This window comes from Capricornis sumatraensis, chromosome 15 (assembly GCF_032405125.1).
Source record: "Capricornis sumatraensis isolate serow.1 chromosome 15, serow.2, whole genome shotgun sequence".
Lineage (NCBI taxonomy): Eukaryota > Metazoa > Chordata > Mammalia > Artiodactyla > Bovidae > Capricornis > Capricornis sumatraensis.
This window is the reverse complement of record NC_091083.1, coordinates 4018007-4043422: the sequence shown is the minus strand read 5'-3', so window position 1 is coordinate 4043422 and position 25416 is coordinate 4018007. Positions and strand designations below refer to the sequence as shown.

Here is a 25416-nt window from a genome sequence, read left to right as displayed (position 1 = left end):
TTTTATGGCCTAGTAATATTCCAAGTTCGTTGTGTGTGTGTGTGTGTGTGTGTGTGTGTGTATACCGCATCTTCTTTATCCATTTTTCTGTTGATGGACACTTAGGTTGCTTCAATGTCTTGGCTATTGTAAATAGTTCTGCAGTGAACATTGGGGTGCATGTACCTTTTTGAATTATTGTTTTCTCCAGATATATGCCCAGGACTGAGATTGCTGAATCATATGGCAACTCTATATTTAGTTTTTATAGAAAACTTTATATCTACAGTGGGTGTACCTAGTTGCATTCCATAAGCAGTGTAGAAGGGTTCCCTTTTCTCCACACTCTCTCTAGCATTTATTGTTTGTATATTTTTTCATGGTGGCTATTCTGATTGGTGTGAAATGATACCTTATTATAGTATTTCTGCATTTCTATAATAATTAGTGATGGGAAGCTTCCTTTCTGAGCATCCCTCGTGTGCTTTTTGGTCATCTGTAGGTGTTCCTTACAGAAATGTGTATTTAGATCTTATACTCATTTTTTGATCAGGTTGTTTGGTTTTTGATATTGAGCTCTTTGAGGTGTTTGAATATGTTGGAGATTAATCCCTTGTCAATCGCATCATTTGCAATTAGTCTGTGGGTTGTTGTCTGTCTTGTTTACGATTTCCTGCACTGTGGAAAAGCTTTTAAGTTTAATTAGATCCCATTTGCTTATTTCTGTTTTTATTTTCATTACTCTAAGAGGTGGATGAAAAAAGATCCTGCTATAATTTATGTCAGAGTGTGTTCTGCCTATATCTTCCTCTGAGTTTTACAGGACCTGTCTTATATTTAGGTGCTTAGTCCACTTTGAGTTTATTTTTGTGTACGATGTTAGGGAGTGTCCTGATTTCCTTCTTATACATGTAGCTGTTGAGTTTTCTCAGCACCACTTATTGAAGGGCCTGTCTTTTCTCCTTTGTATACAGTCTTGCCTCCTTTATCCTAGATTAATTGGCCACAGGTACGTAGGCTTCTCTCTGGACTTTCTGTCTTGTTCCATTGATCATTCAGTATATTTCTGTTTTTGTGCTAGTGCTGTGTTGCAGAGTAGTCTGCAGTCAGGGTACCTGATTCTTTTGGCTCTTGCTTTTCTTTCTCAAGATTGCTTTGTCTATTTGGGGTCTTTTGTTTCCATACACACTGTAAAATTTTTTGTTCTAGTTGTGTGAAAAATGCCATTGGTAATTTGATAGAAATTGCACTGAATCTGTAGATTGCTTTGTATACTATAGTTATTTTGACAGTTATACAGTTATAATGTCACTTTCATTTCTGTATTTCAGTTTCCTCTCTTTTCTTCTTAGTTTAGGTAAGGGTTTATTGATATTGTTTGTTTCTTTCGGAAATGAACTTACAGTTCTTGCATATGAGCACTGGGCTGGCACAGCAGGCCTCTGTGCACATGGGCAATGTGTTTAGAGGTGTTGCTTAGCAACAATCATTCTGGGATGAAAGATTCCAAACTGTTGAGCTTCCCAGCTGGGAGGTTGTGGCGGGATGGCTCTGGCTTACCTGTAGTGCTTGTGTTGGGTTTAGGGGACTGTGAAGAGCCGAGGGAGAGGTGAGGTGTGCTTAGAGTCCATAGGTTCTGCGATGAAGAAGATTTTTGGCTTCGGGAGTAAGAAGGGTGTGTCGCCCTTTGGCTCCTCGATCAACCTGGTGAGAGACAGTGGTCATGGAATCAACTTCCAGCCCAGGTACCACATCCAAGACAAAGACCTCAGAAAGATCCACAAAGCTGCCATTGTGGGCAACGTAGCCAAAGTGCAGCATGTTCTGTTGTTTGGAAAAAATGGCCTGAACGACAGGGACAAGATGAACAGGTAAGCAGGGTGGAAGGGCCTGGCAGAGGTCCCCTCCTGTGAGTTTCCCCTCCAAGGCTCCTGGACACCTTCCTGGGATCCAGTACCCCGCAGACTTTATAGGCAGCAAAAAGCCTTAGCTGGTTTTGGGCCCACTTATAATTCCTCTTATAGAGCTTTACTGATAGTTTTGAAGTCATTTAACTACATGTTGGTAATCACAGAAATGAAATGAAACATGAATAGCATCTGTTTTTCCTTTCTTCCTCCTGCTTTTTATTTGCATGGGTTAGCATGATGTACTTATGAGTAAAAGCTCTCAAGTTATATAGCCTTCAAGAAATCTTCTGAACTTTCTGGCTCTCACATTTTTTCTCATGTGATCTATGAAAGCACTTCTTCATGGATCGCCTATTGTGGATCATGGCAGTGGAGAGATTTCTGATGTTGTCAATATCTTATTTTTAATGTATATATTTTTTATACTGTAAGGTTATATATTACAGAAAACTGCATAGTGAGCAAAATAATTCCCATGCCAAATCAACTTCTGGATTAAAAATTCTTCAGATACAATTCAATATCCATTTTATATTAGTGTACACTTAGGTATATGTGTTCTTTGATGAAGGACCTTAGAAGACAGCTTTGAAGTTGGAAGCTGGCTGTGTCCTTGCATAGGAAGGCATTTTCTTAGGATGTATGGTCTTTCTATATTTAAAGCAAATCAACATTTCATGGTTTTAAAGATTTTGGGTTACATGTGCTGTCTTTAAGTGTTGTGATGAAATTAAAAGTTTTGTATAGTAGAGGAAGATTTGCCCTTCTAGATATCAAAATGTGCTATAAGTGCCCACAAAGTGTTCATTTACTAACGACTGAAAAGATAGATAAATGAATGGAACAGAATGCCCAAACACCCAAATGTATGTAAAACTTTAGAACTTGAAAATGATGACCTTTTCTGTGAGAAATGATAAACTGTGTGTAGATGGTGGAGAAATAACCTGGTAAAAGAGAAAAGTAACTCAATTTTTATCTCACCAAAAAGTTTCAGGTAGAGTATGTATCAAATATTTCAAATATGCACAGTGAGAAAAGTACCAGAATAAAACTCAGATTCCTATTTATACATTTTTTATCTGCTGACGGAGACCTTCTGCTTTTTCTATTTCTACTGTTTCTTAACCTTAATTTTTTTAAATTGGAGAATAATTGCTTTACAATGTTGTGTTGTGTTCTGCTGTATAACATCATAAATCAGTTGTAAGTATACATACATCCCCTTCCTTGTGAGCCTCCCTCCCACCCCAAAGACCTTTCTAAGAATGATTTCAGAAGGAAGAATTCTGGAGTTTCCTGGATTTTGGCACACAAACACAAAGAAACAAAAGAAAAGAAATCTGGATGTTGATTTAACATTTTAACAACACAAACAATTTAAAACTCTCTGTAGATCAAGCTGTCTATAGGCAAGTCAGATTAGCAGACAGGGCTTGTCTTTTTGGCACTAATAGGAATGTGGCACAGATAAAAATGATTTCTCACTTTCAATTTTTTTTTAAGAATTTTTTTTGAGGATTGATATTTTCTGACAACTACCAGCCTTTTCAGAAGTCAAGGGAATCTAGGGAGTTCCTTGGTCGTCCAGTGGTTAAGACCCACTGCTGTGGGCTCAGTGTTCAATACCTGGTGGGGGAACTAAAATCCTGCCAGCTACTGGGATATATTGCACAACATGGGGCATATAGCAAATGTCATATGATAACTTTAAATGGAGTATGACCTATAAAAATTGTGAATCACTATGTTGTGTACCTGTAATATATAATAATATGTAATATGCATCATCTATATTTTAATTAAAAAGAAGAAACCTTAGACAAAAAGACCTTATGGTAATTAGATCAACAGGAAAAATGAGAAATGAGCAAACAAAAATGCTACCAATTATAGTTGTACAGACATTATGAATTATACATTTTGTTCCAATGTCAGAGATATTAAAATGTCAGAAAATGAACATATTAGAATCATTGAAGTACATTGTTGTCTCTAATCCTCAAAATGTATCTGCAAAGGAGGTATGGTGTCCTTTGACTTCATTGAGATGTTGTCCTTGTAAAATAGTAGTAATAATAATAAGTATGATTATATTATCTAACAGTTACTGAGCTGTTACTTGTGCCAGGAATGGTTCTAAGCTCTTTGTATGGATCTCATTTAAGCATCGCAGTGCTATCCTGTGAGAGAACTACTTCTCTCTCTCCATTTTGTTGTTGAGGAAATTGAGGCACAGAGAGGCTGAGCGACAGCTAAGTGACGGAGTGAAAGTCAAATTCAAACCCAAGTTGAGCTGAATCTCAAGGTAATGGTCATTCAATTCAAGTAAATTGTTCTTTCATTACTGTGTTAAGAGGAGCTAAAGCTAATATATAATGTTCTTTCTCCAGAAGGAAATGAAATATTTGTTTTAGAGCGATAAGAATAGCATGCTATTGAATGTTTTCAATTACAAGAACAATTGTTTGTTTTGAAACAGGAACACTACAGTTTCCTGAAAACTCCTCTTGCTTTCATAGGACTGCCCTCCACTTGGCCTGTGCCAATGGCCATTCAGCGGTGGTAACTCTGCTCCTGGAAAGACAATGCCTGCTTAACCTCTGTGACAATGAAAATAGGACAGTGCTGATGAAGGTATGGGGCAGCGAACCGTGTCCACATGAGGTGGATGTGATTTAACTACTGAGACTATAGTGAATGTATCTCATTTAGATATAGCAAACCAGTGAAGCTTGTGGACCATTTACTTTGAATTCCTAGAATTTACACTCTGTTTCTTGGTGCAACACTTACAGGCCGTAGAATGCCAAGAAGAGGAGCATGCGAATCTTCTGCTGGAGCATGGTGCTGACCCAAATGTCATGGACGTCAGTTGGAACACCGCTCTCCACTACGCTGTCTTTTGCCAGAATATATCACTCGCAGCAAAGCTGCTTTCCTGCAATGCCAATATAAAAACCAGGAACAAGGTATATCTCAACTAACTTTATTTACAAAATATTTGCAAAGCATTTTTTTAAACTAGAAGTGTTTTATTTCTAACTATGTAAATAGGTAAACTGAATAGTGTCCATCAAGCCCTGTTACCGTGGAAACAACTCCAAAGCCACTGCAGGGGTGGGGAAAAATGTTGGAGCCCACAGAGAGGGCAAAGCTCTGTCTCCTAGCCAGCCGTCTACCCCAGAAGGAAGATTTCCCATCAGAACGTGCCAGAGAGTGGGTGGTAGGCTCGGAGCCCACAAATGATGAAGGCCTGGGGGAAGTGAAGTGATGTGAGGAGTGGCTGCTTCCAGGGGCTCAGGGAATGGGTGCCCCTGAGGGTGGGTGGGAGGAGGAAGGAGACCCAGTGCCCATGAGGGGGAGCCAGGTGAGTGTAAGTGGGCCTGGGAGGCAGCAGGCCTAGAGCCCTGAGCCCTCCAGGACCCTGGTTCTGAGATCCAGCCAAGAGGGTCAGGTCATGTTTGACACCCAGCAAGGGTGTTCACTTGTGCTGGTGACCACTTGGTTCGTGATGTACACCTCGGGGTCTCCCACGCTCAGCCCCGGGGAGCTGCTCAGTGGGGTTGCAGCTGTACGTGTGGAGCTGGTGGTGGCGAAGCCGCCTCTCTTGCTTTCTCCAGGACACACGTGACGTCCTGCAGCTGCAGCCCCACCAGGAACTCCCTCCACTCTCACAGGTGGGCTCAGTTTTTCATCTTTGGAAGCTCCAGCCTTCCTTGTGTCAAAGTATTTTGAAGAACCAAATTGTCTATGATTTCACTTTAAATCATGATATTTCTCAAGCATTAGAGAATAAAGCATTCCTTTGTGTGTTTATGACTGGTATTTGTGATAACACTGCACTTGTTAAAGGTAAAACATTTTCCAAATATTTTCCTCCACTTAAATGTTTTTTTTTTTTTAGTAATCAGTCTAAAATAACACAGTAAAGCAAAATTTGCCTCAGTAGACTTTGTCTTGAAATTCAAACATAACAAAAGCATTTTACAACATATGAGAAATCTTGCTGCTGTTCACAAATTCCCATTTTATGAAAAATGGTTTATATAAACACAGTTTCTCTCTCATTTCCCAAGTCTTAAGAGGGTAAAAGGAAAGGAAAAGGAGCAAGTGAAAAGTGCAAGCCAAGCTGGAATTTTGGCAGTTGGGAAATGCCAAGAAGAGGATTTATTTATTTAATACTTATTTATTTGGCTGAGCTGGGCTTAGTTTCAGCATGTAGGATCTAGTTTCCTGACCACGGGTCGAACCCAGGCCGTCTTTCCTGGGAGCATTGAGACCCAGCCATGGGACCACCACGGAAGTCCCAAGATTTTGTTTTGTGCTTTTTATTCCCTTCAGTTTATATATTTCTTATACACTTTTCTGTTTTCAGGGAAAATAGTTGTTATTTTGAAAAAGAGTGTGAGTGAATTGTAAACTTGCCTAGGTGCCAGTTTTAAGAAGACTCTGATACAAACAGACTGACAGTGAACAGGTGGTGATTAAGTGGGAATTAAGAGAGAGGAGCTGGAGAAGGCAATGGCGACCCATTCCAGTACTCTTGCCTGGAAAATCCCATGGACAAAGGAGCCTGGTAGGCTGCAGTCCATGGGGTTGCTAAGAGTAGGGCACGACTGAGCTACTTTACTGAAGAGCAAATAACTACCTGATATTACCCTATTCTGGCAGAACCATCCATTTAGATAAGAGTCTAGACTCTGCTCTCCCATCTAGAATGTCTTGATAGGAAGGAAATAAGGGGTTTATAAATAATGAGATCAGGTTGCCTTTTGGTTTTGCTAGTCCCTGTTCTACCACTGTTTACCCAGGAAAATTTAAAAAAAACTGAAGTTTTGATGACTCTTGCCTCTTACACTTTTCTTTTTCATTCAGACCTTCATGTAAGAGAAGGAATTGGCCGTGTGAGTATGAGATGATACTGGAGTGGTTGCTGCACTAATTCTCAGCTATATTCTGCTGGTGAACCACAGTTATTTGGGAAAACTTATTTTTAAAATGTATTAGCCTAGGCTGTTTGCTGTAGATTTTGACTGAGTAAATTGAGGAATGCTTGGGCGTGTGTATGTAGAATTATTCCCTTGAGATTCTGATCCAATCCTTGATGAATAACTATGGAGTGAATACATGCAATTTCTAAATGCACCCTTCACAAAAGAAAGTAGTCTCCTGAAGTGTTGGAGTTTGATCAATGCTAGCTACTTCCATCAGCTCCCTCCTTTCCAACAATATTAGCCTGACTTTTTCTCTGCCCCTGTGTTTGAGACATTAAAAGGAGTATCTTTGACAATATCTATGGGCTTGAACAATAACTCCTTTTCCTTCCAATCACTCATCATTCAGTGACACTCTGAGAGTCTTTAGCGATTTGCTCATGGTGAAGTCACTTCGTCTACAGAGTCTGACCCTTTAAGGACTCTGCACCTTCACTTATCGTTCAAGTCATTATGTCAACAGATGTTTGTTACTAACAGGCTTTTCCTGATTGAAGTAATAGTAACTCATGAGCTTTTTTTAGTGTCAGCTGCAGGACAGACTCTTGCAGTTTGTCTGTTAGAATTGCTGATCCCTGGCATAAGCAGATGAGAGATTTAAAACCCGTGAAGTTAGTAACAGTACAGAGGAGAATTGTTTTAAGCATTTATTTCCAGCAGGCTTGGTAACTCATGATCCCTTTTATTAACAATCTAGAAGAATTCTAGAGATAGACTGTAGTTTCAACAGGCAGTAGAAACATTCATGACTGTGAATTATGAGTCTTTTTAAAAGAATTTATGTTTACTTGAATTATGAGTCTTAATAGCCATATTTATTACATATTGGGACCCACACTTTTTGTGAAACATATGATACTAAAGAAAGGAAAAGCTTCACATACCAATATTTGCTTTATACCCACCTGTTTGGAAACAGCAAACATAAAACCAAAAGTGGGCCGTAAATCAAACATGGCCCTTGGATATGTTTAGTTTACCTCCACAAACTGAGTCAACATTTCAAATTTAGGAGGCTCATGCAGAATTTCAGGCTTCTCCAAGGACCAAATCTAGACCCCCTTGAGTCCTTCCTACTGTTTGGTCTATGTGCAGAGGCCACCCCTTCTGTGTGGGACATGTGTTTTTAGGGTTACAGGTGTCACCTGGCTTTTTCACTTACTCAGGTCATCAGCTTTCCATCCATAAGCATTTGAGTTTCCAATTTTTGATTGATAGTTCATTTTGATAAATATTTGAAGGTTTTTAAAGACAGTCTAATTAATCTATAATTGATTTCATATCTAAAAAAATCTCTTAAGAAAGGGATTGAATTTTTCAAATTAGAATTGTTAAGTTGGTTGTGGCAGTTTCACACTGAATAACTCTCACAAATACACAAGATTATAAGAGACAGCGCAGGGAGAGCTGGTGGAAGAGCAACTCCCCGAGAAAATGTTGAGCGTGTATTTATTGGTAATTTTATGCTGCAGTCTTTAACTAAGAGCAGTAAAGCAAGACAGACACCAGAACTTTAGGATTTTGGAAGCTTCCTCCTGGCCGTCTGGAGGTAATCACATGAGAGTCATCAAGAAGGGTCTTTGAAGATAAGGTGGGGAGGGCACTCATTCTGTATGCAGTTAGCATCTAGCTAATGCTGACCTCTCAGCCAGAACGTCTAACTTAAGGAAGGGCAGTGGAAAGAGCAAGCAAGGAAGAGAGAATGAGTAAGATTAAATTCCAGGAGACATTTCTGAGAAAGCAGTAAAACAGGGTTCCTACAGTTGATTTTTTGAAAAAAAAAAAGAAAAGAAAAGAAAAACAATTTCTCTCTTTGCATGTTCATGTAGAGAGTAATATTCCCACTGGAATGTCTGTAAACCTTTGAGTTTACTCATGGTCATCCTTGGAGAGGTTATGCATGCTACAGATAGAATTATATATTTCTGCCTCAGCATTGTCCCTAAAATATGCAGTTGATACAGTAGCTAAATGATACCCGCACCCCCTGCATTGGGAGCTTGACACTTAGCCACTGGACCACCAGGGAATGCCCAGAGGAGGAGCATATTAAAGAGAAAGAAGGTGCACAGGGCAGTGAGGCAGGGGCTCTCTTTCATTTACTTTCTGACTTTTATTCTTAAGTTCAGAGAATCTATTGCACGATTTTAATTTCAGTTTAGAAATAGGTTAACTGGTACATTAGAAATGGTTTTCCCTGTTTTACAGGATGACCTGACACCACTGTTACTTGTGATACGTGAAAGGAGAGGGCAAATGGTGGAGTTTTTAGTGAAGAAAGAAACAAATATACATGTGGTTGATAAGATGAAAAGGTACTGTTGTTCTTTTTCTTTTTAAAACCCTTAGTGCTATTCTAGGATTGTAATATCAAGGTTAAATGAATAAGAGGGTTCATTTGTGATCAGCACATCATCACTTGGGTAGAAAATCAATTATTCTGACTAGGAATTATGAGCAGTATATAGCAGGAATGTATAGCAGGATTCATATTCCTTCATAATATTGACTGATGTCATATGCAACCTCTTTTTGTTTGGATGGTTCATCTTGTAATAGTTGAGGGATTTCAAATTAGTTTTATTAGCTTTGTGAAATATGGATTTTGCTTTTTAGTTTACTTCATGACAATATTGAGTTTCTTAATTCTTTTAAAAGAATTCTTTAACCTCTACTTTATATGTAGATATTTTTATAAGATGCATAGTAAACCTAAAAGACTTGATTTTGCCTTTTGGATAATTCTTGGTTTTAAATTACTTTGTTTGAAGAATGCTGATGTTACTAGGTTGCAAAAGAGTCAGATACAACATAGCGACTAAATAACAACAGCCACAAAAAGGTAATTATTACTCACTGTCACCAGATCCTGTGGGCTCATCAGTTTTTATCCTTTCTCATTTTAGTACATTTTGATATTTTCATTTTTAATGCAGGTAGAAGGAAGAAAGGTAGCTTTGATTGGATAAACAGTTCCTTTAACAAAGACAAGTCAGAGGTGGATGATACAGATGAAAATGATGGGCTTTAGATTCAGGCTAGGTTCAATTCCTAGGTTTCCTACCAATTAGGGTTATCATCAGCAAATAAGTTTCCTGATAAAAAAGGCAAATAGTAATGCATCTTTCAAAGGTGCCTGTGTGTAAGAAAGATTTCATATATAGTATTTCATTTTTAATGCCTATCACATGCTTGTCCACAGCATTAACTGCCACCATGACTATGTTTATTCCCATTATTATCAATATTTTTGATTTAAACCTGCAAGTAGCCTTTCCTTAACCCAACCTCTAGCTGACTTTGAAGCTGAATATATCAGACTAAGGAAGAAATGGGGAATTTATCCCTTAAATAGTCATCTGCCTCAGATAAGTGACCTCAGTATCATTTCTTGTCCATCAAGGACTTTATTATTATTTTTTAAAAAATATTTATTTATTTGGCTGCGTGGGGTCCTAGTTGTGGGAACTCTTAGTTGCAGCATATGGGGTCAAGTTCCCTGACCAGGGATGGAACCTAGGCCCCCTGCATTGGGAGCCTGGAGTCTTATCCACTGGCCCACCAGGGAAGTCCCCATCAGGGACTTTTGAAATAGTAAGTACTCCTACCTGGCATCCCAGTGGGACAGGAGGCTTCTTTTCCTTCCCTTCATTTTAGCCTTGGAGATAATTTGCAAAGATGAACACTTGAGCCTGTAAATGGTCAATTCTTCATGAAAGGGCAAGGTGTTCACTTGCTAAAGCATATCAAATTAACTGTTTAAGGAAGTCAGCTCAACTTCCTGAGTCTGAAGTCATCTCTCTGTTGTTTTAGAACAGCCCTCATGCTTGTTGTCAAGTATGAATCAGCAAATGTCGTCAGGCTTCTCCTTCAACAAGGTGCTGACATCTTTTCTCAAGATGTTTTTGGATGGACTGTAGAAGAATATGCTGTTATTGGTGGCTTTAATATGTAAGTGTTCACATTAAAATGCTAGTTCTCACTAAACTGCAGCCAAAAATAATTTTGACTGTTACTTGCTACATGACCAGTGAGAGTTCCAGTTTGGTGCAGGCAGTTTGGAGAATGGTGGTGAGATGTTCCCCCTCCAGAGCTGAAAGCCAAGCAAAGGCCAATTAGTTACTCTTGGCTGTGGGCTTCGTGTGCTTTATCTCAGGACATGTAGACCTTAATCCTTAGAAAGCTTGACATTAGCCATTTCATTCTGAGTGTGACCTCTTGGTATGGCATATGAACAGTGTCACAGTTGTGATATTTCTAACTAGTTCTTTGGGTCTTGAAATACTTAGTTTAGCAGCAAATCCTGTTTTCCCTTAAGGACTTGCCTTTCTATATGCTTCTGCTTGAATTTTCCAAGAACCCGGAGGATTCCCTAAGGTCAATGAGACAGTCCTCTTCCACTAGTCATTTGGAGGGGAGAAAATAGTTCCTTCTCATCATTCTGTTGCTTGCATTGATTCTACTGCTGCAGCACTGCTGCTACAGCTGGTCTTGACAGGGTCTGCTTGGAAGCTGGATCTGGAGTCTGGATGTGGCTCTATAAAGACCTTTAATAAAATCATTTTAAAAGGAAAAAAAAGAAACTCATCCTGCAGTGGGCTCACGATTGACCTTTGCTCCCAGGCCGCCCCTCTGGGTCCAGGTTCCCCAGCCTTTAAGGTGATGCACACGTCAACTTCAGAGTGAGAGCTCCTTTGTTCTCATATATACGCTTGTCACTCAGTCACTATTGCAAACAAAGCACCAGCACCCAGTTCGGGCAGCCGGGCCGCCTAGCTTCCCCTTTCACTCAGAGATCTTATGTGGAGCTCATGTGGAAGCCTAGATCTTCCCGATGAGGTGCCCTTGAGGCTCTTATTTATCTTTTCTGCTAGCAGATGTCAGTGGGGACCATTTTAGGCTGTCAGAGGGGGTCAAGTGCTCCTGTAGAGATTGAGCAGACTTCCCCTTCCCCTTTGTATCTAGACTTGAACCTCAAGGCGGCTTTTTGTCCTGCGGGGGCACCTTTTCTTAGGTCACAGGTTCCCTGTCATCCTTCCCAGAGTAGTGGGTGCCAGCTTGCCTGAGATTCCCTAATTATGCTTGGCCCCTCAAGGGATCTGTTTCCTGTAATAATGAAAATCTTCCAATGGATTTCTGTCTGCCTCCACCTTAAATGTTCAGAATCTGCCCTATAAGGAACCCATTCAGCAGGAATCCCTAAATCTCAAGTAAGATAGTTGGAATTCAGAGAGGTAAGCCCTGTCTAGAGCTTGCCAGTACCCACTGTAAGAGTAGGGATATGTCTTCCAAGTGAATTGGAGAGGAACATAGAGATTAAAAATCATTGTCAGAAAGATCTGCTGGTTCAGAGTTTGAGTAGGTAGAGAAGGAAGAGTAGTGGTCCAGGGCAGGTCTTGATTGTGATTAGTTTTCTGCTCTTGGTGTAATTATCTGCAATAATGGGGGATCATTATGTTCTCTAATGTAGCGAATGCCTATGTTATAAATAAATTTAGGTACACATTATCTAAAAGCTGAGATTCCCTACATTACAAACCACAAAGAACAGCTAATCACCAACAGTTTCATGCAACACTTGAATGTTAAACATATGAAAAGGCACACATTGGGATTTACTTGGAATTCCAAAGTAGTTACAGCAATAAAGTTGAAGATAAAATTATTCCACTTTTTGACTGTTTCTGCAAGCATTTTGGGGGCATATTATCTCGTTACATCCTGTTAACCCTCTTGTGAAATAAGGTAGTAATATCCCAGTTGTGTAGAGGAAGACTTTGAACTGAAGAGAAACAACTCCTCCAGGAACAAAGAGCAGTTGGTTATAGAACTAGGATTTGCAAGCTCGAGAGATTTTTCATATGCCAAGCTAAATCTAGTTAATTACTGGAGCTGTACGGCCCTGAGTTCATGATTACTTCATCTTCCTTTTCTATCTCCTTTCCTTTCAGTTCAGTCGCTCAGTCGCGTTCAACTCTTTGGGACCCCATGAACCGCAGCATGCCAGGCCTCCCAGTCCATCACCAACTCCCAGAGTTTACCCAAAATCATGTCCACTGAGTCGGTGATGCCATCCAACCATCTCATCTCCTGTCATCCCCTTCTCCTCCTGGCTTCAATCTTTCACAGCATCAGGGTCTTTTCAAATGAGTTTGCTCTTCACATCAGTTGGCCAAAATATTGGAGTTTCAGCTTTAACATCAGTCCTTCCAATGAACACCCAGGGCTGACTTCCTTTAGGATGGACTGGTTGGATCTCCTTGCAGTCCAAGGGACTCTCAAGAGTCTTTTCCAAGACCACAGTCCAGAAGCATCAATTCTTGTGTGCTCAGCTTTCTTTATAGTCCAACTCTCACATCCATACATGCCTACTGGAAAAACCATAACCTTGACTAGACAGACCTTTGTGGAGAAAGTAATGTCTCTGCTTTTGAATATGCTAAGTTGGTCTAACTTTCTTTCCAAGGAGTAAGCATCTTTTAATTTCTTGGCTGCAGTCACCATCTGCAGTGATTTTGGAGCCCCCAAAAACAAAGTCAGTCACTGTTTCCCCATCTATTTGCCATGAAGTGATGGGACCGGATGCCATAATCTTAGTTTTCTGAATGTTGAAATTTAAGCCAACTTTTTCACTCTCTTCTTTCACTTTCACCAAGAGGCTTTTCAGTTCTTCTTCACTTTCTGCCGTAACGGTGGTGTTATCTGCATATCTGAGGTTATTGATATTTCTCCTGGCAATTTTAATTCCAGATTGTGCTTCATCCATCCCAGTGTTTCTCATGATGTACTCTGCATATAAGTTAAATAAGCAGGGTAAAAATATACCTTTACTTTTTCCTTTACTACATGCTAAATAAAAGTTTATAGAACTTAGAAACTTGAAAAGTATGCGACAATTGAAGTTTTGATATTATCTCTGGTATTGCCTGAAATGATCTAAGAATTTGGTAGTTGTTTTTCATATCAGTGTTAAAATATTATTTATCGTATTTTTAATACATAGCTTTCGCCAACTGATTTCTGAATGTAAAGAAAAGAGATCTAAAACTTCTGAAAATAGCAACCCAGATACGTCATCTGACACCAAATTACTCTCAGTGATTCTACCATAGATAAAGTAGAAATGAGGAAGTTTCAATAATGAAAGAACTGTGAAAAAATTAGTGAAATTGCATGTGAATTTTATTTTTTAAATTAATTTCTTTATACTCTAGTATTCAGAATTCTTTAAGAAGTTAATTCTAGGTGATTTAATATCAAAGACAGTATTGCCTGGAAAGAAATACATCTCTTTAGTATGGCCCCTAAAGTCCTTAGATCTTTGTGTAAATCAGAAAAAAATTTTTAAGTGAGTATGATGTATATTTCATCTATAGTCATAGCATAGCAGATTGGACATCTTATGAAAGTGAGCTTTCATTTTTAGAAATGGTTTGCATTTAGTGAATGAATAGTTAGTAGTTACTGTGTAGTGATTAGTCTCACTAAAATAGTTACCATCATTAAAACTGGGAACTTGAATAATCCCTTCCTGGTAAGATAAGAAATGATAAACAATAACTGCAAAGCTGAGCCAGTGTGCAGCATAGTAGTGAGAGATTATTTCTGAAAGATACCTACCAATTATACAGAAGGCAGAAAAGCAATGCCTTGTTGAGAACAAGTTATTTTGCCTCTTGTACCAAGCAGGTCTAGATTACCAACTTCATTCCTTACAGATCCAGAGAGAATGAGATAGGTTGACTTCATTAGGATCAGATATTTTCTTTTGTGTGTTGGACAATTGTCATGAGAGTGTAGTTTTGTAAGAACAAGATGTTCTCTTGCCATCAGTTAAAAGATTATCATAATAGATATTCAAATAGAACAACTTGGGACTCTGCAGGTTCTCATAAAAGCACAAAAATACTTTGCATTCACAAAAACAGCATTAGGTCCACTGGATGTAGCATCTAGCACATTGTACAGGGTATCCAATGATTCCTTTAATTGAGTGAAGTGAAAGTGAAGTTACTCAGTCGTGTCTGACTCTTTGCGATCTAATCAAAGGGGGCTTCCCAGGTGGCTCATTAGTAAAGAATCCACCCGCCAATGCAGGGGATACAGTTTGATCCCTGTGTTGGGAAGATCCCCTGGAGAAGAAAATGGCAACCCACTCCAGTACTCTTGCCTGGGAAATCCCATGGACAGAAGGGCCTGGTGAGCTGTAGTCCATGTGGTCACAAGAGTCAGACACGATTTGGTGACTGAACAACAAAAACTGTAGGTTGGTTTATTACACTAGTCAGAGGAGATACAGAGATGACAGTGTCTTGGTCTTAAATACGCTCAGAATAGAGTTATCTCTGGTTAATTTCTGTATTTTTCTAAAGAAAAATTTCAAAAAAACATGCTTATTTGTTTGTTCATTTGTTCACTAAACAGATAACTTTCAAGTGTCTTTTATGTACTAAGCATTGTTCTGATGCCACAGGGTGCAAACATTGAAAAATAACTGCCCCTGCTTTCTTTGCTCAAGCTTGCAGTGCTCCTCTCCCCATGTAGTCACTGCATGTGAGTCATCCCTCCAGCATCAGATCATGACGACCCCTGGGAAATGTTGTCCAACAGCACCAGAGTCTGTGGCTCCCTCCATCCTTCCCTCCCTCCCCTTGTTCATCAGCTTAGGATGTGATGATGTATGGCTTCCAAGGTGAAAAAGCATGATTTCTATAAACATTAGTCATATAATGGGAAGGATTGATATAATGATATCCCTCACTAGTACACACCACTCTTTGGACCATCCTGCTCTGTGTGGTCCAGATACTCTTGAGCAATGGAAGGAGATAGTCTCAAGAGATTCTTTTTAAACATGTTAGTATATATATATGCACAGAAGCTGAACTTTTTTAAAGAAGTTCCATATCTATATATGTATAGTTAGAGAGAGAATTTTTAAAAAAAGTTCAGCTTCTGTGTACCCTACAGAAGCTCACCACTACAAGTCTATTCCCCATTCTCACCACTGAGTTGAGCCCCTTTACCCATTTGCCCTCCCCTACCTGCCTTTCTAGAGATTATCCTTTCTAAACCTGGAATCACTACGTCTTTCATGCTTCTCTTGCCTTTGGAAAGAGGGCCAGGAAGAGAAGATTTTTGTTTCCAATGTTTTACCTTTCTCTGAGGTTCAGTGCCTTTGACCAAGCTTCCCTGTGATAGGGCGTTTTCATTGTGAACTGAAGAGCCAGAGAAGTTGTCGTGTCCCAGCAAGACACCTATAGTCTCTGTTCAGTGCTCCAGGCAATAGAAATCCAGAAATACTGGGCTGTTTAAGCGTGCTATTGTCAGCTTATAGCACTGATTGTATTCATGGTATAGTATCATTTTCTGTCAGTCTCCTGGAGTTTGGTTAGGATTATGGTCATTGTAAAGAGCAGTTCTTTTCTTTGTTATTTAGTTTTGCATTTGATGACTCTAAAGGGGAGGAGTGGTTCTTAGGCATTAGTGGCCTACGTGTATAGTACAACCACTGTTCCCTTCCTCTAGTGTGGCCTCCGGGTGTGGTTTGAAAGGAATACTTTTAAACAAAGCCTCGGTCTTGAAGTTTTAATAGTCTGTATTTTTCTTCCATTGATTTAAAATGTATATTGCTTTTTTCTTTAATAGTGGGTGAGAGTTCTGAAGAGGACTCTTCAAGGAGGTAGGATTTTATGGATGTTTTAAATTATGTTTAACTAAGGGAACATGGAGAAGAGAAACTAATGTTTGTTGAGTGTTCTACTCTGGGTTAGACACTGCATTATGTGCTTAACATTTATGATCTCATAGAGTCATCATAGCAGCTTTGTAAAGTAGCTGTGTCCTACTTTTACTTAATTATGCAACTGTGGTTTTAGGAGGTTTGACAATTGGCCTTCCTGGCTCTCAGGTCCACTCCCATTGCCCTCAGCAGAGACTGAGAAGTACCCATGTAGCATATAAGTTAAAGATATAAATTAGTTCTTTGACTTGAGTACATTTTAAGTTTCGACATTGTGGGGAAACTCCCTGTACTCCCTTAGAGTAAAGGAGAAAAGTGGTGCCATCTCAGTAAGTGCTATCCCTGCTGACAGACCAAGACTCCCATTTTGGATGGACTCAGATTTGTCTCTGAACCTTGAACAGACAATGGAGAAGGAAAAGCCTATTCTTCCACTTTGTTTTAAGTCATCAGGTTTATTCCAGTTTGGGCAAACAAGAATTATTGCAATCCATCAATTGGATTTTCAGTTCAGCTATTAGAACTTTTAGTGAAAACAAATTATTTCTAGGCTCTGCCGATACATTGGCTGTTACTCTCTGTTATGGAAACTAAGAATGAGTGTTCACTAGATATTTCATAGGTTGGGAGAGATGGATGCAGAAATAGGTAACAAAAAACTTTTTTGGAGACTTCCCTGGGAGTGCAATGGTTAAGATGGTTAGTAAGACATCTTCCAATATAGGCAGTGTGGGTTTGATAATCGGTCAGAGAAGCTAAGATTTCACATGACCCGGGGTCAGACAGCCAAAAAATAAAATAGAAGCATCATTGGAACTAATTCAGTAAAGACTTTAAAAGTGATCCACATCAAGAAATCTTTAAAAAATTAAAAAAAAAAGCTGTTTTAAAACAGGCCAAATTTTATTCATGTCAAGAAAGTTCATTTAATATATAGACAAACTTTCACTTTTTTTTTCCTTTTGTTCAAGGACATGAGATCACTTATTTTTATTGTATGTTTTTGCTTTAAAGGTTTCCCAACAAACATGGCATTGATTTAAGGCCTACATGAAATGATGATGTCTTAGATTTTAATACTAAGGTAAAGTGTTCTGTTGTGAAATTAGTTTTCCTGCTCTGAAATTAGTTTCATGTAGTATTTACTCTTATGATTAGACAGTGGAAGTGACAAATAGATTCAAGGGATTAGATCTGATAAACAGACTGCCTGAAGAACTATGGATGGAGATTCATGACATTGTGCAAGAGGCAGTTCTCAAGACCATCCCCAAGAAAAAGAAAAGCAAGAGGCAAAATGGTGTCTGAGGAGGTCTTCCAAATAGCTAAGGAAAGAAGAGAAGCAAAAGGCAAAGAGAAATGGAAAGATATACTCATTTGAATGCAGAGTTCCAAAGAATAGCAAAGAGAGATAAGAAAGCCTTTTTCAGTGGTGAATGCAGAGAAATAGAGGAAACAATAGAATGAGATCTCTTGAAGAAAATTAGAGATACCATGGGAACATTTCATACAAAGATGGACACCATAAAGGATGAAATGGTATGGACATAACAGAAGCAGAAGATATTAAGATGAGGTGGCAAGAATACACAGAACTGTACAAAAAAGATCTTTATGACCCAGATAACCAGGATGGTGTGATCACTCACCTACAGCCAAACATTCTGGAATGCGAAGTCAAGTAGGCCTTAAGAAGCATCACTATGAGCAAAGCTAGTGGAGGTGATGGAATTGCAGTTGAGCTATTTCAAATCCTGAAAGATGATGCTGTGAAAGTGCTGCACTCAATATGCCAGCAAGTCTGGAAAACTCATCAGTGGCCACAGGACTGGAAAAGGTCAGTTTTCCTGCCAATCCCAAAGAAAGGCAATGCCAAAGAATGTTCAAACTACCACATAATGGCACACATCTCACATGCTAGCAAAGTAATGCTCAAAATTTTCCAAGCCAGGCTTCAAGAGTACGTGAACCAGGAACTTCAGATGTTCAAGCTAGCTTTAGAAAAGGCAGAGGAACCAGAGATCAAATTGTCAACATCCTCTGAATCATAGAAAAGCAAGTGAGTTCCAGAAATGCATCTACTTCTGTTTTATTGACTGTGCTAAACTGTTTGACTCTGTGGATCACAACAAATTGTAGAAAATTCTTCAAGGGATGGGAATAACTGACCATCTGACCTGCCTCTGGAGAAATCTGTATACAGGACAAGAAGCAACAGTTAGGACTGTATATGGAACGTTAGACTGGTTTCAAATCAAGAAAGGAGTACATCAATGATGTAAATTGTCACCCTGCTTATTTAACTTATATGCAGAGTACATCATGTGAAATGCCGGGCTGGATGAAGCACAAGCTGGAATCAAGATAGCAAGAAGAAATATCAATAATCTCAGATACATAGATGACACCACCATGGTGGCACAAATTGAAGAAGAACTAAAGAGCCTCTTGATGAAAGTGAAAGAAGAGAGTGAAAAAGTTGGCTTAAACTCAACATTCAGAAAATCATGGCATCTGGTCCCATCACATCATGGCAAATAGATGGGGAAACAATGGAAACAGTGACAGACTTCTTTTCTGGGGCTTCAAAATCACTGCAAATGGTGACTGCAGCCATGAAATTAAAAGATGCTTGCTCCTTGGATGAAAATCTATGCCCAACCTAGACAGCAGATTGAAAAGCAGGGACATTCCTTTGCCAGCAAAGTTCTGGCAAAGCTATGGTTTCATATGATTTTTCTAGTAGTCTATGCTATGGTTTTTCTAGTAGTCATGTATGGATGTGAGAGTTTGACTATAAAACAGGCTGAGTGCCGAATAATTGCTGCTTTTGAACTGTGGTGTTGGAGAAGACTCTTCAGAGTCCCTTGGACTGCAAGGAGATCCAATGAGTCCATTCTAAAGGAAATCAGTCCTGAATATTCATTGAAAGGACTGATGCTGAAGCTGAAACTCCAATAGTTTGGTCATCTGATGCGAAGAACTGACTCATTGGAAAATACCAGTTCTGGGAAAGTTTGAAGGCGGGAGGAGAAGGGGACGACAGAGGATGAGACGGTTGGATGGCATCACCGACTTAATGGACAAGAGTCTGTAAAACCTCTGGGAGTTGGTGATGAACAGGGAAGCCTGGTGTGCTGCAGTCCATGGGATCGCAAAGAGTTGCACACAACTGAGCAATTGAACTGAGCTGAACTTAGGTTGATATTTTCATAAAATTTGAAGAACAGTGTAGATGCATAAAAATATATTAATAAAATCATATGGAACAGAGGCTTTGCTCATAATATAAACATGAGAATACTGTATAGTATAAGGCTTATGAATACTGATATGTTACTGATCTATTGTATATAAATTCTAAATATGTTTCTCCACATACATTATTATACTTGGTTTTTTTTTCCATAAAGTTTGTTCTTGACTAGAAATGTCTCACTTTTTCCTTTGTTCTTCCTCCTCTTTAAAATTTTTTTAAAAAATATTTACTGTTAACCTAATTTTTCCTTGCAGAACACATTTCTTCAGTGTCTGTTCTTTCAGTCCCTCTCTCTGTCTTTATTGTGAACCTGTTTGCTTATGGCTTTCTATTTAGAGTGTGGCTTTCATTCATGATCATTTTCCTATGGGTTTAACCTTGTTTTTTCCCTGTTTCATGGAAGCAGCTGATTTTTTTCCCCTGTTTCATTGGTCTCTAGCTGTTTGACAAACAGAATAGAAGTAGCTTATCCTGTTTGCAGTTCTAGCCCATCTAAATAAGGTGCTGTTAAAACCTAAACTTTCATATTTCCCTTCACAAGTGATAATCTATGTATATATTAATCATGGAAGTAAATTTCAAAATAAAGCAGTTAATTTAAATGTCTTAGTTTTTCAATAGTGCTCTAAACTGCTGGGCATAAATTATTACCCTAGAACATTTTGGAAGAGAAAGTAATCTAGTGGGTGTCCTAGTATTTGTATAGCAGTCGATTAGGGGTACGGAGAGGAACATCTGGGGCTTCTGATGTCATCTGTCATAATCCTTTCCCCATGAGCAGGTCAGTCAGTGACAGAACTGGGATTTGAATCCACATCTGAATGACTCCAGAGCCTGTGCTCTTTGTGTTAGATCATAGAGGAATGGGGGATGCTATAATTCTTTTATTCAGGTTGGTACTTGTTATATTCTTCAAGCTCTTATTTTCTTCTCCAGCATGTCCTGAAATAAAAGTTAACGAAACTAATGAAGGCTTCTCAGCAATCCAGGAGAAACAGTAAGTTATTTGAGGACTGTCTTCCTGGTGTTATTCCTTGATTTGAAATGACACATGTTCTCATGTACTCTTTTCTGTTTTCACTGTAGCAGAAGCAAAACATGGCGTTTTGAGACCAGAGAGTACAACTTTCTCTCAGGACAGTAATTCTGATAGTAACGTTGAAGATGTGGTTGAAACATTTCCCAAACCATCACCCTGGTTGGAGGGCATCTGTCATAAAATTTGAAGAACAGTGTAGATGCATATTAATAAAATCATATGGAACAGAGGCTTTGCTCATAATATAAGCATGAGAATACTGAATAGTATAAGGCTTATGAATACTGATATGTTACTGATCTATTGTATATAAATTCTAAATATGTTTCCTATATTTAGGTTATAGTTATTTTCTATAACCCTGCCTTCCTATAGCCTGAGCCTGTTTCAAAACTTCTCAAGTCTGTAGCAGGCCTTGGTCGTACCAAGGTAAGTTGTTCTGTTTGTAACTCTTCTTTCACTGTATTTGTTCACAAACCAGTCCCCTGATCCTTATGGTGACAAAAAAGATCCCACCACCTGTCTTACCCAGGTTAAAAGTAGGGTATTTCTTCAAAAGTGATTAGGAAAACTGCATGCAACTCATTGTTATCATCCATTCTAGCAGAGTATCTCTGAGAGCCTTCCATGGAAGTATGTGGATCATTTACTTGGAACTGCTGGTCAAAGAGGAAAAAAGACATTAAATGGACAAGTAGAAGGTAAGAACTATATTTTACAGAAAAATAATTTGACAGAATGTTGATTGAAAATGAGAATGCTGATACATTCTAATAGCAAAGAAAATCACCTGTCGGATGGGTAGTGAGAAAAAGGATGAGAAAAGGAGGGCAATTATGTATCTTATCAGGTATCTACCACAGATTACGTTGAGAATCCAGTTTAAGGAGCTAAAGTATTAGTTCTTAGACTTACTTCACGGTCCAATGTTTAAAACTTTGTCCTGTTAAGAGTCTCCAATGCAGGTGGTGCAGTTTTGATCCCTGCTCAAGGAATTAAGATTCCATGTGACACATAATTAAAAAAAAATTATTAGTTCTGTTTCAAGATACTCTATGACCTAAGGAAGGTCAAGAATTAAGAGGCAAGAGGGAATGAAGGATGAGAGAGGCAGAGGGTACAGGGAGGAAATGAAGAAAAGGAAGCACAGGTCTGTAGGGGAAGGGGGCAATAAGTAATGAAGGTCTTTAGATAAAGGGAGAGTATTTGACATGGATGGTGAATTTGAAGTGAGCTTCTGGCACCAAAACTTGTCAGAGAAGAATAGCAAAGTTCTTGCCTCTTCCTGTTTACTCGTAATTAGGAAGACGTTCAGAACTGCGGTCCCTGAGCGTGCAGAGCGGTGTGTCATCCTCTGGGGGAGCATCGCCATAGGTGCTCAGCTGTAATGTGTGCAGATCAGTGTCATACGAAATGTTGCTGCTTTCCAGCATGGTGTCACATGGGACAAAACAAGAGAGCTGGAAAGAAGGAGAGAGCAGGGGGCGTGATGGGGAGACCAAGGATCCCACAGCCTCAGAGAGAGTCCACTGGAAGGTTTCCAACTTCTAATGCCATTTCAGTTTGGGGGGGCGTGTTTGCGTGAGGAAATGGAGGCTGAGATTTCCAGAGAATGAATTAAGTTGAAGTCATGTAGAAGCAGACTCCGTGTAGGCCAGAGTTTCTCAAATTTTAATTAGTTGCTTGGGGACCATGTGTGAAGTGCACGTGCTGAGGATGAGGTCTGAGATTCTGTGTTTTTGACAAGCTCTCTGAGTAGCAAGGGTGTAGCCTTGCATATAGCGAAATCTGGAAGAAGAGCATTGGATAGTGCAGGACATAACAGGATCAAAGAAAAGCATTATTTTGTGTTTCTTTCTTAGCTTGTTTATAGCCAGAGGGAAGCAAAGAGTTGAAGTAGCAGTTATAGGTGTAAGATACCATTGCTAAGCAAAGAGGGAGAAAGAAATGGTAGGTGTCAGGGAATGTTTAACTTTAAGACTCCCGTATGTTGTTTTCTGTTTCTCATTAACCCTCTGTTCCTTATCAGTTCCTGGTATTCCAGGAACAAGTGTAGCAGCACGCTGTTCCCAGGACTGAGGTCATGGGATGGAATGCATACATGGATTTCCTTCAGTAACTTTTACCCTACAGTAAAACTGTTTAGTCACGACCCTCTTACTCAAGATATGGATTTACTTCTGGCCTTGTGACGATTGTTATTCCTCGTTATTCCATTGGTAACGGTTGTTGTACGTCTGGCTTTTGTTGTTTTCTTAACTTTATTTTTTTGCCTAAAGCTTCCTTGTATAACAATATATAAACTCACACAAACACGAATAATGCACCCTTGTTCCACTAGAGACTTGGGGCTCCCGTGTCCTTCCTTCTCTCCCTGGCTAGTTCTTTGGAGCATAGAGGCCTGCCGAGCTCACTTTGCCACCCGGGCTTTCAAGACCTCCTTGAGAGGATGCCCTGTGCCTTAGTGAGCAGTACAAGCCTTGTTCTAGGGCTTTATTGGTTTTCCATGTAACCCAGGGAATATTAGTCTCTCTCTTTTGCTTTCTTTTCATCGACTCCGGTCCACCAGGCCCCAGGCTGTAAAGAAGACTGCAGGTAGATATGATCCATAGAAAGGATGTCAATGGGGAAGATTTAAGTCTGCAGATGCAGAGATTACTACCCTTTGGATAGGAGAGAATCTAGTGAAAGGACAAAAGGAGGAAAGGAAGGCCTTAGGGAGGTGAGTTTGGAGTTGATGAGGACACTTGAGAGAACTCCTTCTAGATCACTGCAGTGTATTTGCCCTGAAAAGAGATAAGATCATTATTGCTCCAGAGAATCCTGGAGGTGGGAGGGGGTGCAAGAAGTGGGGGAAACCACAGCCTCTCCCGAGTAACTCTTAGGCATCAAAGATATATGTTGTGCTGGTATTTGTTACTCAAATTAGATTAATTTGAAAAAAGAGGGATTGACTTTTTTTTTTTAAAGATAGCTGATTCTTTGAAAGTTGTTTCATCAAAATCCTTTGAAGCATTAGCATGATGTACCAAACCAAACTAAATTTTGAAGCCAAACAGATTAATAGGGTTCATTCCCTACATGCTAGAAATACTTCTAATAAATACTACACTGATTTTGAAACATGTAAGATTTTTAATTTCTAATAATTCTGTGGCAATTAAATGTAGTATTTCCTTTTCACTATCTTTAGTAGATTCCTATGTCTGTCTTACCAGTGTGCTAAGATCCCCCTAAAAACAAGACACTAAAACTGAATGTATTCAGTGCCAAGGCTGAGCACGAGGATTCTGCTCGGTACTAACTCTGCATGAATGTACAGCTAGATTTCATATTTACATGTAAATAACTTTGTGTCCCTTTTTCCTTTTAGATTCTCCTGGGAAATACCCTAACGTGAAGGCAAAAATGTTTATGATTTTATCTTGAATTCTGAACTGTGGATCGTCTCCTATGTACATTACTTAGTAATCAACTTGTTTCCAAACCCCATTCAGTCAGCAGTCAGAATGAAAGAGTCTATTCCTAATAAAACAGTCAGAATGAAGGATTTACAAACTTCCAGTTCAGATAAATTTTGAAGTACACAGTTAACTCTGGAAAGAGGGACACTGAACTATTTGAAATGCTCAGTCTTCATACTTCTAATATTTTCTTTGCAAATTTAATTGAAGAATTGGACATACATAAAACAAATGTTATTGTTGATACCTGTGTTTTGAAACAAAAGATATTTACAAGGATAAGAACAAGAAAATTTAAAATTGTAAGCTTCAGCTCAACATGTTTCTGTATATGCTTTGATACTCTGAAGTTCTCAGTTTGGAATCTCTATACGTCTCAGGAACTCTCCGAGATTAAACTTTAGACTCTAAGTTTTTTCTAATGTCCAAAAATGCTTGTTTTAACTCTAACCTTTCCCTAGAGTAAAACTTCACTTGCTAATATGTCAGTTGTATTTCAGCTTATAATTGTTTCATTATAGTATCATTATACAGATGAATGTAGGCCAATCAGATGTTTTGATGAGCAGACTGTGTGTGTGTGTGTTGTATGTGCATGTGTTTCTTTTTTTTTGTGTGTGTGTGTGTGTGTGTGTGTGAGTTTGTGGTTTTGATTATTAGAAGTAGGGAAAGTAATCATACTTTAATGGCTATTGGATAGATATGATCTTTTGAAACAGTGATTCTGAAAGTTGTTGGCTTTAGGATCCAATTATACTTCTAAAAACTATTGAGAATTCCAAGGAACTTTTGTTTATGTCTATTGATGTTTACTATATGGGAGTTCAGCTGAGTTCAGTCACTCAGTCGTGTCCGACTCTTTGCGATCCCATGGACTGCAGCACACCAGGCTTCACTGTCCATCAGAACTCCTGGAGTTTACTCAGACTCAAGACCATCGAGTTGGTGATGCCATCCAACCATCTCATCCTCTATCTTCCCCTTCTCCTCCTGCTTCCAGTCTTTGCCAGCATCGGGGTCTTTTCC

General features: G+C 39.1%; 1 pseudogene; it reads left to right on the top strand.

Moving 5' to 3' along the window:
- The first annotated feature begins 1620 nt into the window (after positions 1-1620).
- LOC138091602 (ankyrin repeat domain-containing protein 26-like) overlaps positions 1621-25416 on the top strand; it is a 48410-nt pseudogene continuing 24614 nt past the window's right edge.